The 13,124-nt window shown below is 50.7% G+C and overlaps 1 long non-coding RNA gene across 2 annotated transcripts in view; it reads right to left on the reverse strand.

Moving 5' to 3' along the window:
- Window positions 1-11,501, reverse strand: part of LOC133239987 (uncharacterized) — a 113,727-nt gene extending 102,226 nt beyond the window's left edge. For both annotated transcript variants that reach the window (XR_009734068.1, XR_009734069.1), the window contains exons 1-2: window positions 8,507-11,501; window positions 7,519-7,843 (exon numbers count right to left, since the gene is read on the reverse strand). This is a non-coding gene — a long non-coding RNA (uncharacterized LOC133239987). The remainder of the gene's footprint in view (window positions 1-7,518; window positions 7,844-8,506) is intronic.
- Window positions 11,502-13,124: the final 1,623 nt, after the last annotated feature.

The raw sequence follows: 13,124 nt of genomic DNA on the forward strand, positions 1-13,124 counted from the left end.
AGGTTTCTGTACTGGAAGCCATAATTCTAATGCCAGCAGTTCATGGAAGGCTTCCTCGTTTATAGGGAGCTCTCACACTGCTAATGCTTTTAAGCCTCACGACAAGCCTGGGAGTCAAGAACTTCTCATTACCCCATTTTATAGATGAGGAAACAAGTATTAAACCTGGGTATTAAAGGGGGCAGGCCCAGGTCGCTCAGCTAGTGATCGGGGAGCCAGGCCTTGGGGTACAAGGCCAGTGCCCACTGCCCTGCCCTGCAGCTGCCTTCCAAAGTGCACTGATGTTATTTGGTCAGAACTCTAATCCCACTGGAAAACTCGTCCTCTTTCACTTCCAGGATTTCCTTTGCTGCTGGGCACCAGAGCCTTTGGGGCCCTACCCTTCTATGTCCTGTGTGCCAGCTGACCTCTAGGGAGACACGTTTGTGGCACCCAGGTGGGCCCCTCTCTGAGACCTAAGGCAGGGATGAGCTGGAGTTTGCCAGCCAACAGGAGAGCGGAGGGCATGTAAAACTGGAAGAAGTTATTCATAGGTGCACGCACACACACATGTAGTTTCTCAACTGTAGGACATATTCAGGGTCCTGTTTCCAGTCACCGCAAAATTCCAGGTGGAAGTCACGAGCCAAAGAAATCATGAACCCTTCCAATATGGCGACCAAGTCATAAACGTCATCACCAACTTGCAGAAGATTGAAAAATCCAGGAACAAATTAGCCTGGTGAAGACAGTGACTTGTGGAGCCGTCTCAGAGAAGAGTCAGGAAAGCCAGCGACTTTAAATCCTTTCAAGTTTCTTAATCGAGTTACACTATTATTTGAAATTGGCAGAACACCAATGGATTTAGTCCAAAGACATAATATATGACTTTTTTTTTTTCTGGTTTTCTTTTTTAAGGGCATTAGGGTTTTAGTTCCTTTTTTCCTTCTTCTTGAAGGTTGGGGTTTGTTTTTTTTTTTTTTTTGGCAATATGTCGCTTTCTTTTCTCAAATCCATTTCCATCCAACATGCAGAAAATGGAGGCATTCCAGGGAGCCCTACACCTCCCTTCTCCTTGCACCCCTCGAAGAGCAGGCTCCTCCGTTAAACCGGCCTGCAGCCACAGGCAACGGCACAGGATTTTGTGCAAATGGTTCTGCTGTTCCCTTGCAGCAACAGAGGGTGGGGGAGCCCTCATCACAGGATCACCCCCGAGATTTTGGAGGAACCTTGCCCTTCAAAGGCCTCCTCCACTCCCTCCCTCCCGGGGGCTCCACTCACAAGGGCGCACAAGCCCAGGCCTCCCTTTGTATGGCCTCCCGGCCTGCCCCAGGCCTCAGCCTCCCTTTCTGGGGAGTGCCCTGAGAGGCTGTCCAGGGCGCTGGGAGTTGCTCGCTCCTGCAACTCCCCTCCCACAGGCCCTGAGAAACCCCGGAGATCAAAGAGCTCAGCAGCAGACCAGGTGTCCGGCCTCGTCCACAGGCCACGATTAATCAAACTCCTGACTCACAGGGAGATCAAACCCGGCCCCCCGCCAGCTGTTGGTTAAAGCTGGCCTTCAAGTTGCCCTCATTAAATTTCCTCTCCCTCTCCCTGCTGACTCCTGCCCCGTGACCGCCTCTCTTGGATCTTTCTCTCAGCGCCTGTTTCCTCTCCCTCCTCCCCCTTCCACCGGCCTCTCAGTCTCCGATTCCACGGCGCTCCCTCCTGCTCCCCCAGCCACCACCCCCTCTCCCTGACACCCCAGCTGCTCTGTTCTCTTGGTCCAATTCCTTCAAAAAGCCATGGTCCCCAGACTCCCTCACCTAGACCCTCTCTCCCGGACCCTCCTGCTCAGACCCTGAAAGTTCCAAGAGGAAGTTATCACGGGCGTCTGCTGTGGCTCGGAGAGCGGGTTTCCCCAGCTCTCAAGGCCAAGGGTGAGTTCACCCATGCAGAACTGAATGCTCACCTGATCCTCTCTGCAGCAGACACAGGCCTCTTCAGCACCACACACACACAGACCCACAGAAACACACGTGTACATATACACACAAACACACTCACATACAGACACACACACACAGGCACACACAAACGCGGACCCACAGAAACACATACGTACATATAGACAGATGCACTCACAGAGACCCACAGACACACAGACACCCACACACACAGGCCGCAGACACCCACACACACACAGACCCACAGAAACATGTGTACATATGCATGCAGACACACACATACCCATAGACACATACAGACACCCCCCCACACATACACAGACACAGATATACATACACAGATATACATACAAACACATACATACCATGCACTCATACACAGACATATACAAATACAAGCACACATACATGTGCACACGTACACAACACATATATGTACCTATACATGTACACATACATAACTGCACACACACATACCTGTGCGTGTACACATACAGACATAGTTACTACATGTGTACGCATATACGTGCCTACACACATACACACAGATACCCACACATGTACACCTACATGTACATGCCTCTGAGTGTACACATATACATATCTGCACACATGCATACATATATGTGTACCCAAACACACGTTTCCCTGCTGGCCCATCCCCGCCTTAGCACAGTTCGTGACCCACCCCCAGAAGGACTGTCTGCCCCTGAACAGGAAGCAGCAAATACCCCTAGAAGCTGCAGCCTGGGGCACAAGCCTCCTCCTCCCAGCTCTGCCCAGCGCCGGGAAGGAGGCACATTTTGGCTCCTGACTTCTCCCCGGCTGATGTGTCAAGAACATTCACTCCAGTTGTCTGAGGTTTGTTTCTATGCACTTTTTCCTACAACAAACACTGACAAAAAAAAAAAAAAAAGCAAATCCAGGCTGCAGAGCACTGTCCTCTCTTTCTCCGTCTCTCTATATACATCTATGTATTTTTTAACTTGTTTTCCATTTCAGTGGTTCTTCAAGCGCACAGGCGTGAGAAAACACAGATGGATCAGAGCAGGCAGTGTTGGAGCCGCGCGGGAGACTTCGCACCGCGCTGGAGATTTTTAGAAGTCTTGGAAGACCTCAGGAGGCAAGAGAGGGTTTTTTTTTTTTTTTTTGGTTTGGGGTGGGTTTTTTTTTTTTTTTTTTTTTCTCCTTATAGACTTGGAATGTTCTCCTCTCTTCCTCTCCTGGTTCTATTTCTCTAGCCCTGGCATCATCTGCTGCCATGGCTGGGAACACAAGGTCCCTTGGCCTCAGTGCCTAGGTCGCTGTGGCTGCCCTGGGCTTGACCCCTCTACCTGTCCATGTTTCCCCAGCTGTGGTGAGGCAAGCCCCGGGAAGGGGGGGCGGGTTACGAGAGGCCATCCATCACATGGGCAGCAGCAGAGGCCTGAATGAGGGCCAGAGGGGTCAGGGCTTGCCCACTTGGGCAGCTCAGCAGGGGGGAGGCGGGAGCATTACAAATTGTTGAGATATCAGGGCCAGCCTTGATGGATGGTGCAGATTCAGGACCGAGATGCTGCCACCGGGCCCAGTTCGTGCTCTGGTCCTCCTCGGCTTCTTCCCAGCCCACCACCCCACCCCCCTGGTTGCCCCTTCTTCTCCACTTGCTTTCTCTTGCCGGCTCAAAGCCCATCCATCAAGCTGTGCCCCGAAGCTGACCTTTTGCAGAGAACAGCCCGCCTCAGAGAACCATTTCTCGCTGAAAAACCTCACTGAGGAATTTTATTAATGCTGGCAGGGCAGCAGACGGTGAGGGCCACCGTGACTTCCTGTCCCCACCGCCTGCCTCGATGGCCACAGTTTCATGAGCTTCAAGCCAGAGTGGAAAGTGCCAGGTGTGACCAGATTTCTTCAGCCACTCCTATTTCTCTCTCGCGCTCTCTCTTTCTGTATCTCTGTCATCTCTGTCTCCCTCTCAGCCGCAGACTCACTTCCGCTGCAGGTAGCCTGCTGGTCTGAGTCACCTGTGGACATGTGGGGTGCCTGTCCTCCTCTGAGACTCAGCGGTCGCCTCAGCCCCACCTTCACCTCCACACAGTCTGACCTCAGCGAGACGGGCGTTTCGGGAGAGGCGCCGAGGCCTCCTCTGGGAGAAAAGCGAGTGTCAACTGAGAAGTCCAGCTCGGTGGGGAGGAGACGTGCTCTCCCGGCTTGGGCTGGGGATGGATGCACCGTTGCCTGCTTTCTAGCCAGCGGGGGGGACCTGTCCATCTCCTCGGGGCCCCCTCTCTGGAGACCACACAGGCTGCCAGAGGTGCCACCGCAGCTTCACAATAGAATGGAGAGTGCGGACGTGTTGGGGCAAACAGTGATGGAAGATGTTTAATAGAATTACTATTAGGCCTCGAGTTAATGAATCACAACTGCAAGAAATCATGATAATCCAGCCAGCATTAGTGACAGATTAGCTTCAAAGCTGCCATAAAAGTGCCATAATGCTTACCTAACGGCATGATTAATTCTCCCAGTACATAATGGCTTTATGAAGGAACCAGGCACCAACAGAGGCTTGACAGAAAGCCACGCCAAGATCCGCAGGGCGCCGGGGGGCACCCCCACCCTGCCTGGGCCCTGTGACTTCCGCTCCGCCGGAAGGCAGCTGCCCCTGCTGGATTGTGGGTAGCCGGGCAGCTGCTAGGGCTCACCCCAGAGCCATCTTGGGCAGGGGGCAAGGAAAAGCACCTCCGGACCCCTTCCAGGGCTTTGCCCCTCACCCGATAGCTGTCCAGAGAGACCAGGAAGTCACATCAAGCCAGCTCCCAAGACAGTAACTCCTGGGACCAGCACTGGTGCCTGGAGAGCCCCAGCATGGTCCCCTGATCAGAAGGCCCAGCTTGAAGAGGCCTGGGAAGAGCCCGCAACTGGGGAATTCACCAGGCCTGTCCTCACCCGCTGTGTGACGAGCACAGTCACTCAACATTTCTGGCCCAGCTAGTCAGGCTCCAAGTCTATATTCTTAACCACTCGACTGCCTCCCTAGAACGGCATCTAAGAGTTATGAATCACTAACTTGTCCTTCAGGCAAAATGCAAATCTCATATGCTATTATTTCATTTGCTGCCCCCAACAACCCTCCTAGAGAGGTACCATTATGCTCAATTCACAGATAGGGAAACTTAAGCTCCACAACTAAACCAGAAGTAGATGTGGAGCCAGGCAACACGCCCCAGTTCCATGCTTTCCTATCAGCCCTCTTTACCTTTCATACCACCAGTTTTGGGCTTCCTTCATGGCTCAACAGTAAAGAATCTGCCTGAAATGCAGGAAACACAGAAGACACAGGTTTGATCCCTGAGTCAGGAAGATCCCCTAGAGGAGGGCATGGCAACCCACCCCAGTATTTTTGCCTGGAGAATCCCATGGACAGAGGAGCCTAGTGGGCTACAGTCTATAGGGTCGCAAAGAATCAGACACGACTGAAGCAACTGAGCACACACACACACCGCCAATTTAACCTCGGGGGAAAAGCAGCTGGTGAGACACTGAACAACATCTTCTAGAATGTTCAGTTCTGCTTGATTGCCCACCCCACCCTTCCATGGAAGTGGAGAATCTGAACCGACTCTAGGATCCTGTTCTGATAGTGTTAGCTTGGGCACACAACCACTCCTGGTTTCTGTTTCGGTGTCTCTTTTGTACAAGAGGAATAGTAGTGTAACAGAGAACAAGCCTGACTCCATATCGGATCTATTCCTTTAGCTCTATCTAACCTTTGCACTCTGTGGCCTGTGCTGAGTCATGCTGGTTCTGCACCTTTTGTAAAAGAATGTTGCCTGTGGCCTGAAATATACAGGAAACCCATTCTCAAGGCTCTGACCTTTAAAGGTAGAACATTTTCCCATTCATATACAGATAAAGAGTTGCAGAACAGAGAATAACCTTTGTCTTGCTGGAGGTTTACAGGAACAATGTGACCAGAGCCACCTGGACAACTGGAAGAACAAAGGATTCCTGCACCAAAAAGTATCTAACAACCAGCCACACCCCCTCCTTTAGTATAAAAGAAGCCAGAATTCTGACTTGGGTTAGATGGTTTTTTAGGATACCAGTCGACCATCTTCCTGGTCTGCTGGCTTTCCAAATAAAGTCCCTTGTCCCAACAACTCATCTCTCAGTTTATCTACCTGTTGTGTGACAAACAGTATGAGCTTGAACTTGGAAACCATAGTAGTAATAATAATAGGTTGCCCACCTCTCAGAAAGAGCATCTCGACCCCTCAGGGCTCAGATCTATGTTTTCACAACTCCCGCTAGGGCCAGGGCCACTTGCCTGAACACGGACTCCACTCCATAGCCTCCTGCCATGGTCTTCCCATCTTCCCATAAATATAGAGGCAATTAGCAGGAAGCCCAGGTCTGAAGGGAATTCTCAGAGCCTTGTTCATCTTCATAAAGTTAAAGAAAATCCCCCAGGAGGCCTGAATCACTGCTGTGGCAGGCCAGCTGTTTCTGGTCTGATTAACTAGGGCTCCATGCAAGGCACACAGCCGTCCCTCGAGTATCCTCCCAGCTCACACAACTCCAGGGTGCCCACCAAAAGGAGACCCCTCCAGGCTGTCATGGATACACTTGCAAAAAAAGGAGACTTGGTCCTCTCCTGCCAAAGCCTCGACAGGCTCCAATCTTCCCTGATGTCAATGCACTTCTTAAACTCCAAAATCAAATGGCAACCATCACTCATTCAGCAAATACAGTGGATCCTTGGATAACAGGATCCGTAATATAAGTGGACTGCCTGGGTCTTCTTATATTCACTTTTTTTTTTTTTTTCAAATAAATAATACAGTGCTATGTGACCTGTCATTATTTGAAATTTCAGGTACAGAACTGTGGATACTGAAGAATCACAGACATGGAGGACCGACTATAAGTTATGTGCATTTTCTACCACGTATCGTGTCGACCCTCCTAACCCCAGAGTTATCCAAGGGTCCACTGTATTTGCTTTTACAGGCACTGTGGGAAAGGCCAAGAAGGGGATGAAGGCCCACTTCATCCCTTTGCAGCACTGAATCCCCAGACGGACATGAGCCTTGAAGATCTGTGCCGTCACACATTGGGTGGGTTTTTTGAAGGTGACTACCTTCATGACGACTCATGCGTCCCATAGCTGATGGCCTAATGGGTATTAGGTGGACCCCATCACTTTAGTTATAAAGTCACCAAACCTCAGGGTTGTCAGAGATGGCAATGAGTGTTTCTCCTGGTCCCCTCCTCGCCAAACCTACCCCCAACTGCTATTGGTTCCCCTTGAGTCCAATATAGAGTTCTTATTTCAACATGCTGAGCCCAGTGAAAGCCCAATAAATATTTATTGATGGTGGTGCCTGTGATGAATTAACAGCCAAAGCTGTAAAATGAAAGTTTCACACAAGCAGAGACCCTGGTGAGAAAAGAAACCACTATATAAAGTTTGAAATTTTTCAAAATGACAAGCATTCACACACTCACACTCACACACATGGGATATTAGACAGAAGACCACCACTCTCTATCAAGCTTATCCAGAAAACCTCATTGGAAAACAGGAAGTTTTCCAATAGAATGTTCATACCTTTATGGCAGGCATGTTCAGCTTCTCAGCAGCCAATCAGTCCAGCCTGTTCCAGGCCCTGGATCCAGAGCCTCTCTTTGTCTCCTTGTCAGATCCAAGTGTTGATCACTCAGTCGCGTCCAACTCTCTGCAAGTCCATGGACTATAGCCTGCCAGGCTCCTCTGTCCGTGGAATTCTCCAGGCAAGAATACTGGGGCAGGTTGCCATTTCCCCCTCCAGGGTATCTTCCTAAATCAGGGATCGAACACAAGTCTCCTGCATTTCAGGCAGATTGTTTACTGCTTGAGTCACCAAGGAAGCCCAAGGGCCAATGCATTTCCAGTCCTGGAGAAAGAAAATGGCACCACTGAGCGCTTGATCAGGCATCTGAGATCAGCTAAAATAAGTGCTGTGACATATACAATTCTCAGGATGCTAAAAACTAAAAGAAAAAGATCCAGGGCAAGAGAGGCTATTTAAATGGGAATTTTTGACCAGACAGTATGTGCCTAGAAGGAAATGCCAAGGAGTGTGACCCTGAAGACATCAAGAACTTTGAGGTGGGTGGAGACAGTCATCATGAAGCCCCCAACCCACCCAACACATCCACAGGCGTGAGCACACTGACTGTGGATCTATGAGCCTCCCGTGATTCTGAGGATTAATGGTAGCTTGAATATTTTCCCCCATCTGACCTGCCCAGATGCTCCCAACTGCAGCTCTGAGGCACCAAAGCTCCCTGCCATCCCCTCGATCTTGATCCATTTGACTCTGAATTCAAGCTCCACGGGCTTCAGACATCAAGCCACATGGCTACCTGGAGGGCAGTCAGAATGGGACTTTGCCACTCCTGAAACCCAGCAAGAGAGAACCATGTACAAGCTGCTAAAGCATGTGGGCTAAAGAAAAACCTCGGCCAGCTCGAAAGAAGGAAACCACAGACGACCTTGAGGAAACGACTTTGAGTTTGTGCTGAACTTATCAAGTGAGACTGTGTGTGTCACTCACTTCCTCTGAGCCTGGTCTGTGCCCCGAGGTTGTCTCGCCCTGGAGGAAGCTGGTTCTAGCACAGCCTGTGGCAGGGTCTGGGGTTGGGGACAGAGCAGGAGAAGTCAGAAGGAAAAGAGCATGAAAACCAAAGATGCCCCAACAGAGCTGTAGAGGGAAGCAGGTAGGAGCTGTGGGGCAGGCTGCCCTGACTCTTCTGGTCCTCCCAAACCCCATGTTCTTCTTCGTCTTCCAGCTCTTGTTCCTTGCCCAGTCCCTGGGAACTTCTTATTTGGACACTCTTCTGATGTTGACTGGAGAAGGCAATGGCACCCCACTCCAGTACTCTTGCCTGGAAAATCCCATGGACAGAGGAGGCTGGAAGGCTGCAGTCCATGGGGTCGATGAGGGTCGGACACGACGGAGTGACTTCACTTTCACTTTCACTTTCATGCATTGGAGAAGGAAATGGCAACCCACTCCAGTGTTCTTGCCTGGAGAATCCCAGGGATGGGGGAGCCTGGTGGGCTGCTGTCTACGGGGTTGCACAGAGTCGGACATGACTGAAGCGACTTAGCAGCAGCAGTAGCAGCTGGTGTTGACCAGGCAACCTGAGTGAAGAAGACAGAGAAGGAGACTGTCGATGACCAGAGTTTGGTGGCATTGTCGTGTGCCAGGCCCTCTGCTAGGGAGCGTCCTCCTGTGGGAAGATCACAATATGTCCGTGGACAGAAGGAACACCCACAGTCCAGCTGGCAATGCCTGTTGGCCCCTTCCCAGCCTGGGCCTGTCTTCCCTGGCTGCTAAATACTATCTCCTAATTCTGCTCATTTTTGGTATTTGTTCCTGTCCAGATGGGGTGTCTGATCTTGCCATGGCGGGTGTTTTCTGCAAGAGGGGACCTGGTACACTTTTACAGGAACCCGGTGGCTCCCTAGGGTCAGCCTCTAATGCTGTCCAGATGCAGGAAAACAGAAGGGCCATTCAAAAACAACCGAAATATCAACACACTTTGAAAGCGGTCTGTTAGCACTTGTCATAAGCACAATAAACAAAACAATGAAGCCATCAGAAAGGACCGTGAGACAGTTAGGCTTTAGGAACTTGGCTTTGATGACTTAGAAAAGCAAAGAAAGGGGGCAGAACCAGTTCCCACTTGGGCCAAGGCTTGTTTGTTCTGCTTATCTGAAGTGAGTGCTAACAATCCTCACCATGATGAAAGGACCTAGAAGTTTCTCTCTTGCAACTGGCCTCTTGGCAGTTGGGCACTGCCTTCCATAACTGGTCGGGTTCTGCATGTGCCCATAAAACACTCATCTGTAGGACACCACGCCCATCTGCAGAAAAACCCTTGTCCTTTCTGGGTTAGCTCAGCAAACAAGTGAGCATAGCCAATGACATCATTCACTGGTTCTTCCCCAGGTGGGCTCTGGGAGATAAGACTGGGGCTGGAGGAGTTAAAGTTGTAGACACTCAGGAGTCAGGTACTCCAACCCCAGGTGAGTCAGAGCTGGGACCAAGGGTCTATTGGTCCTGCCTTCCGGAGGAAGAGGCTGAGAGAGAAAGGTCAACCCACACCAGGCTTCCAGTCTGAGGTGTGGGGCAGGGGCTGGAGCTGTCTCTGGGTGAAATGAGGCCACCTTCTTACCACTTACTCAAGCTTGTTTCCCTCTGTCTCCACGGCTCAGGCTTTGCCTAATTCCCAAAGTGGGCGCCGGCCAACATCTATCAAATTACCTGCCAGTGATTTAAGCGAGCTTAGTTCGTTTGGGTGCAGTCCTGCATTTTGACTCTTAGTCAAGCAAAATAAGGGATTAACCAAGAGGGGGGCGGGGCGGGGGTGTCTAACGTGCCTGTCTACTGTAGGGAGAGGGGGTTCTAGAAGCAAATGAGTCCTGCTGGCAAGAATGAATGAAAAACTGGGGGTCTGGTCCCCTGCTGTGCAGTGTGACCTTCTCTCCCCATACATACATCCTGTTGGCCAGTCTGCTAAGCCCTGTGGGCAGATGAATCAGAAGATTCCCCTCCTAACTGGGAAAGGGAAAAAAAAAAGATGTCAGAACAAAGGAACCAAACACACGTATAATAGAACTCTCCCATTTCTGCTGCAGACCTAAGGACTGAAGTCTATTCTGTCGTAATCCTCCTCCTCCCAAGGCAAAAACACCCCGAGGGTCTGCCGGCTTAGTCGGAATCTGGCTGTCTCTCTGGAACAGAAAATGATTCCACAACGAGCAGTAAAAATTCACCGAACACCTTTGGTGTGTCTGGTCACTCCCTTCAACTACTTCAAATATTTCATCAGGTGGGAATAATCTTGGAATCGAAGGCTCAACTTCTCCAGATGCCTTGCAGCCTAAGGAGGATAAGACTCCTAGCTTCAAAGGCCCACCTTAATTCCTGTCCGCCTCCCAGCCAAGTGAGGATAGAAAAGCAACAGGCAAGAGGCTTGGGCTCCTTCACAGTGCCCATCTGTCCTCTGACTAACTTGCCGTGGTGCTGAGGAAAGAACACGGAATTTTGGAGTCAGAGAAAGTTGTGACTCGAGTCCTACTGCACACCCTAACTGCCAGCTTCTGAGTAGTGACATAATTTGTAGAACTTTTAAAGGACCAAAAGAGCTCATGCTTAACAAAAACCAAGGCAGAATACAGTATGTGCAATAAATATTGGCTGCTTTATTCTCATCTCCACCCACATATAGCTGTCAATCAAGTCATAGACAAGTATTTGTTAGAAGCCCATTCAGTGCCCAACACAATGAGAGGTCAAAGGTACAGAGCATAAGCCAAGGTCGCTGCCTTGGGGGAGCGCCCAGAATGATAAGATGAGCAGATCATTTAATAGAGAAATGGCTTCAAAACAAACACAGAGTCCTGTTATGAGAGGGAAGCAATATGGTCCTTCACAGGCTTAGACTCGTCCCGCTTAGGAGGCTTATTGTTATTGTTCAGTCACCAAGTCATGCCCAACTCTGCGATTCCCAAGGACCACTATCTCCCAGAGTTTGCTCAAACTCATGGTGCTTCTTACTGACAAAATGACCTTGGGTCAAATACTTAATCCCTGTAAGTCTTGGTTTCCTCATCTGGAAAATGAAGGAAATCACATCTCTCATTGGGCTATCATCAGGATTAAATTAAGTTCAATTAAAAGTGCCCATTATCAGCAGTGTAATCTCAAATGTGAAATGTGGATAATTGTCCTAACTCATAGGAATGTGCTGAGGACTAAATTTATTAGTACATGTAAGGCATTTTAAATAGGGTAATGTCACTGTTTTTATTGCCCTCTAGAATGTAAGTTCTTTAAAGGAAGGATTTTTGTCTGTTTCATGCACTGATGCATTTCCAATAGAACAGGGCCTAGTACATACCACATAAGTATTAGTTGATTCGGTCCTACAGGAGAATCAAGCAGAGGGGCAGATTCCATTCCAGGAAGGCTTCCTGGAAGAGGCGATACAGAATGGTGGATGGGGTTAGTCTTCCTGAGTGGGAAGGTGGGGAAGGGAAGGCCTATAGAGCAACTAGCATGGGGGAGCACCAGGTGTGAAGGAGCATGGTGTGAACAGGAAACTTCAGGCAATCTAGTATTTGTAGAATAAAAAAGGATAGGAATAGGCAGGAGATGAGTCTCTCTCTCCCAGGTTGTCCAGTGACTGATCTTAGTGGGGCCAAATATACCCCGGAAAGCACACCCAAGAGAAATGCGGGCATTTGGAAAAGACAGCTCCCATCAGATCCCTCACTCAGAGGCCTCCAAGCCACTAGGCCTGATCTCCAAAAGCCCCAGAAAGAGCAGACGCCCTGGGGAGAGTCCCATCGCAAGGGACCCTAACCCATCTGTCCACAAGATTTCCAGCTCACTGGGAGAAGCAGGCGACCATGCTTGTGAACTCTGACCCCATCTATCCCATCAGGGCCTGGGGAAGCATTTACATCTTCAAAGCCCCTGGTAAATGTTAGCCAACAGCCTCTCTCCACCCCCTCAAGCCTCACCTCCTCCCTCTCTGGGCCACCAGGGGTCAGGGACCAGGGTCACACCTGGCCAGGCCCAGATCAGTCTGGCATCTCATCCACAGATCACCCTGCTCCCCGCTCCCCTGCACTGCCCGCCCCCTACACACACACACGTGGGCCCAGGGCTTGGGAAGGGGCCACAGAAAGGGGGCCCCTATAAGTAAGGCCTCAGACGTGATCCGAGGGACCTTTGGACAAAGGAGGGCTCAGGCCCAGCTCCTTGGCAGGAGCCCCGGGTTCTGCATTAGGGGAGGGGTCAGCTCCAGGGACTGCCATCAAGCAGGTTTCAGTGACCTCTCCCTGACCCCCAGGGTGCCTCTGATCTGCTCAAGGCAGGGAGGCCTGTTAACTTTTACCAGACTCCTTTGACGTGGAGCGCTAAGAAGAACCCGGGAGGGGGCTTCACGCAAGTGTTGGAGGCTCAGCGCTGCCCCCACAGCCTCACCGCCCACCCTACCCGACCCTGCGGCAGCTCCCAGGCCCCAAGAAGCAGAGGGGCACCCAGACCCCGGGGAGCACACCTCCACGCTGGCCCTCCAAATTCCCCTACTCTGTCGGCCTCAGCTCCCAGCCTGCACTGACCTCTGACCTCTGACAGATGATGGTCTAAGAGTTTC

Source organism: Bos javanicus, chromosome 27, assembly GCF_032452875.1.
Source record: "Bos javanicus breed banteng chromosome 27, ARS-OSU_banteng_1.0, whole genome shotgun sequence".
Lineage (NCBI taxonomy): Eukaryota > Metazoa > Chordata > Mammalia > Artiodactyla > Bovidae > Bos > Bos javanicus.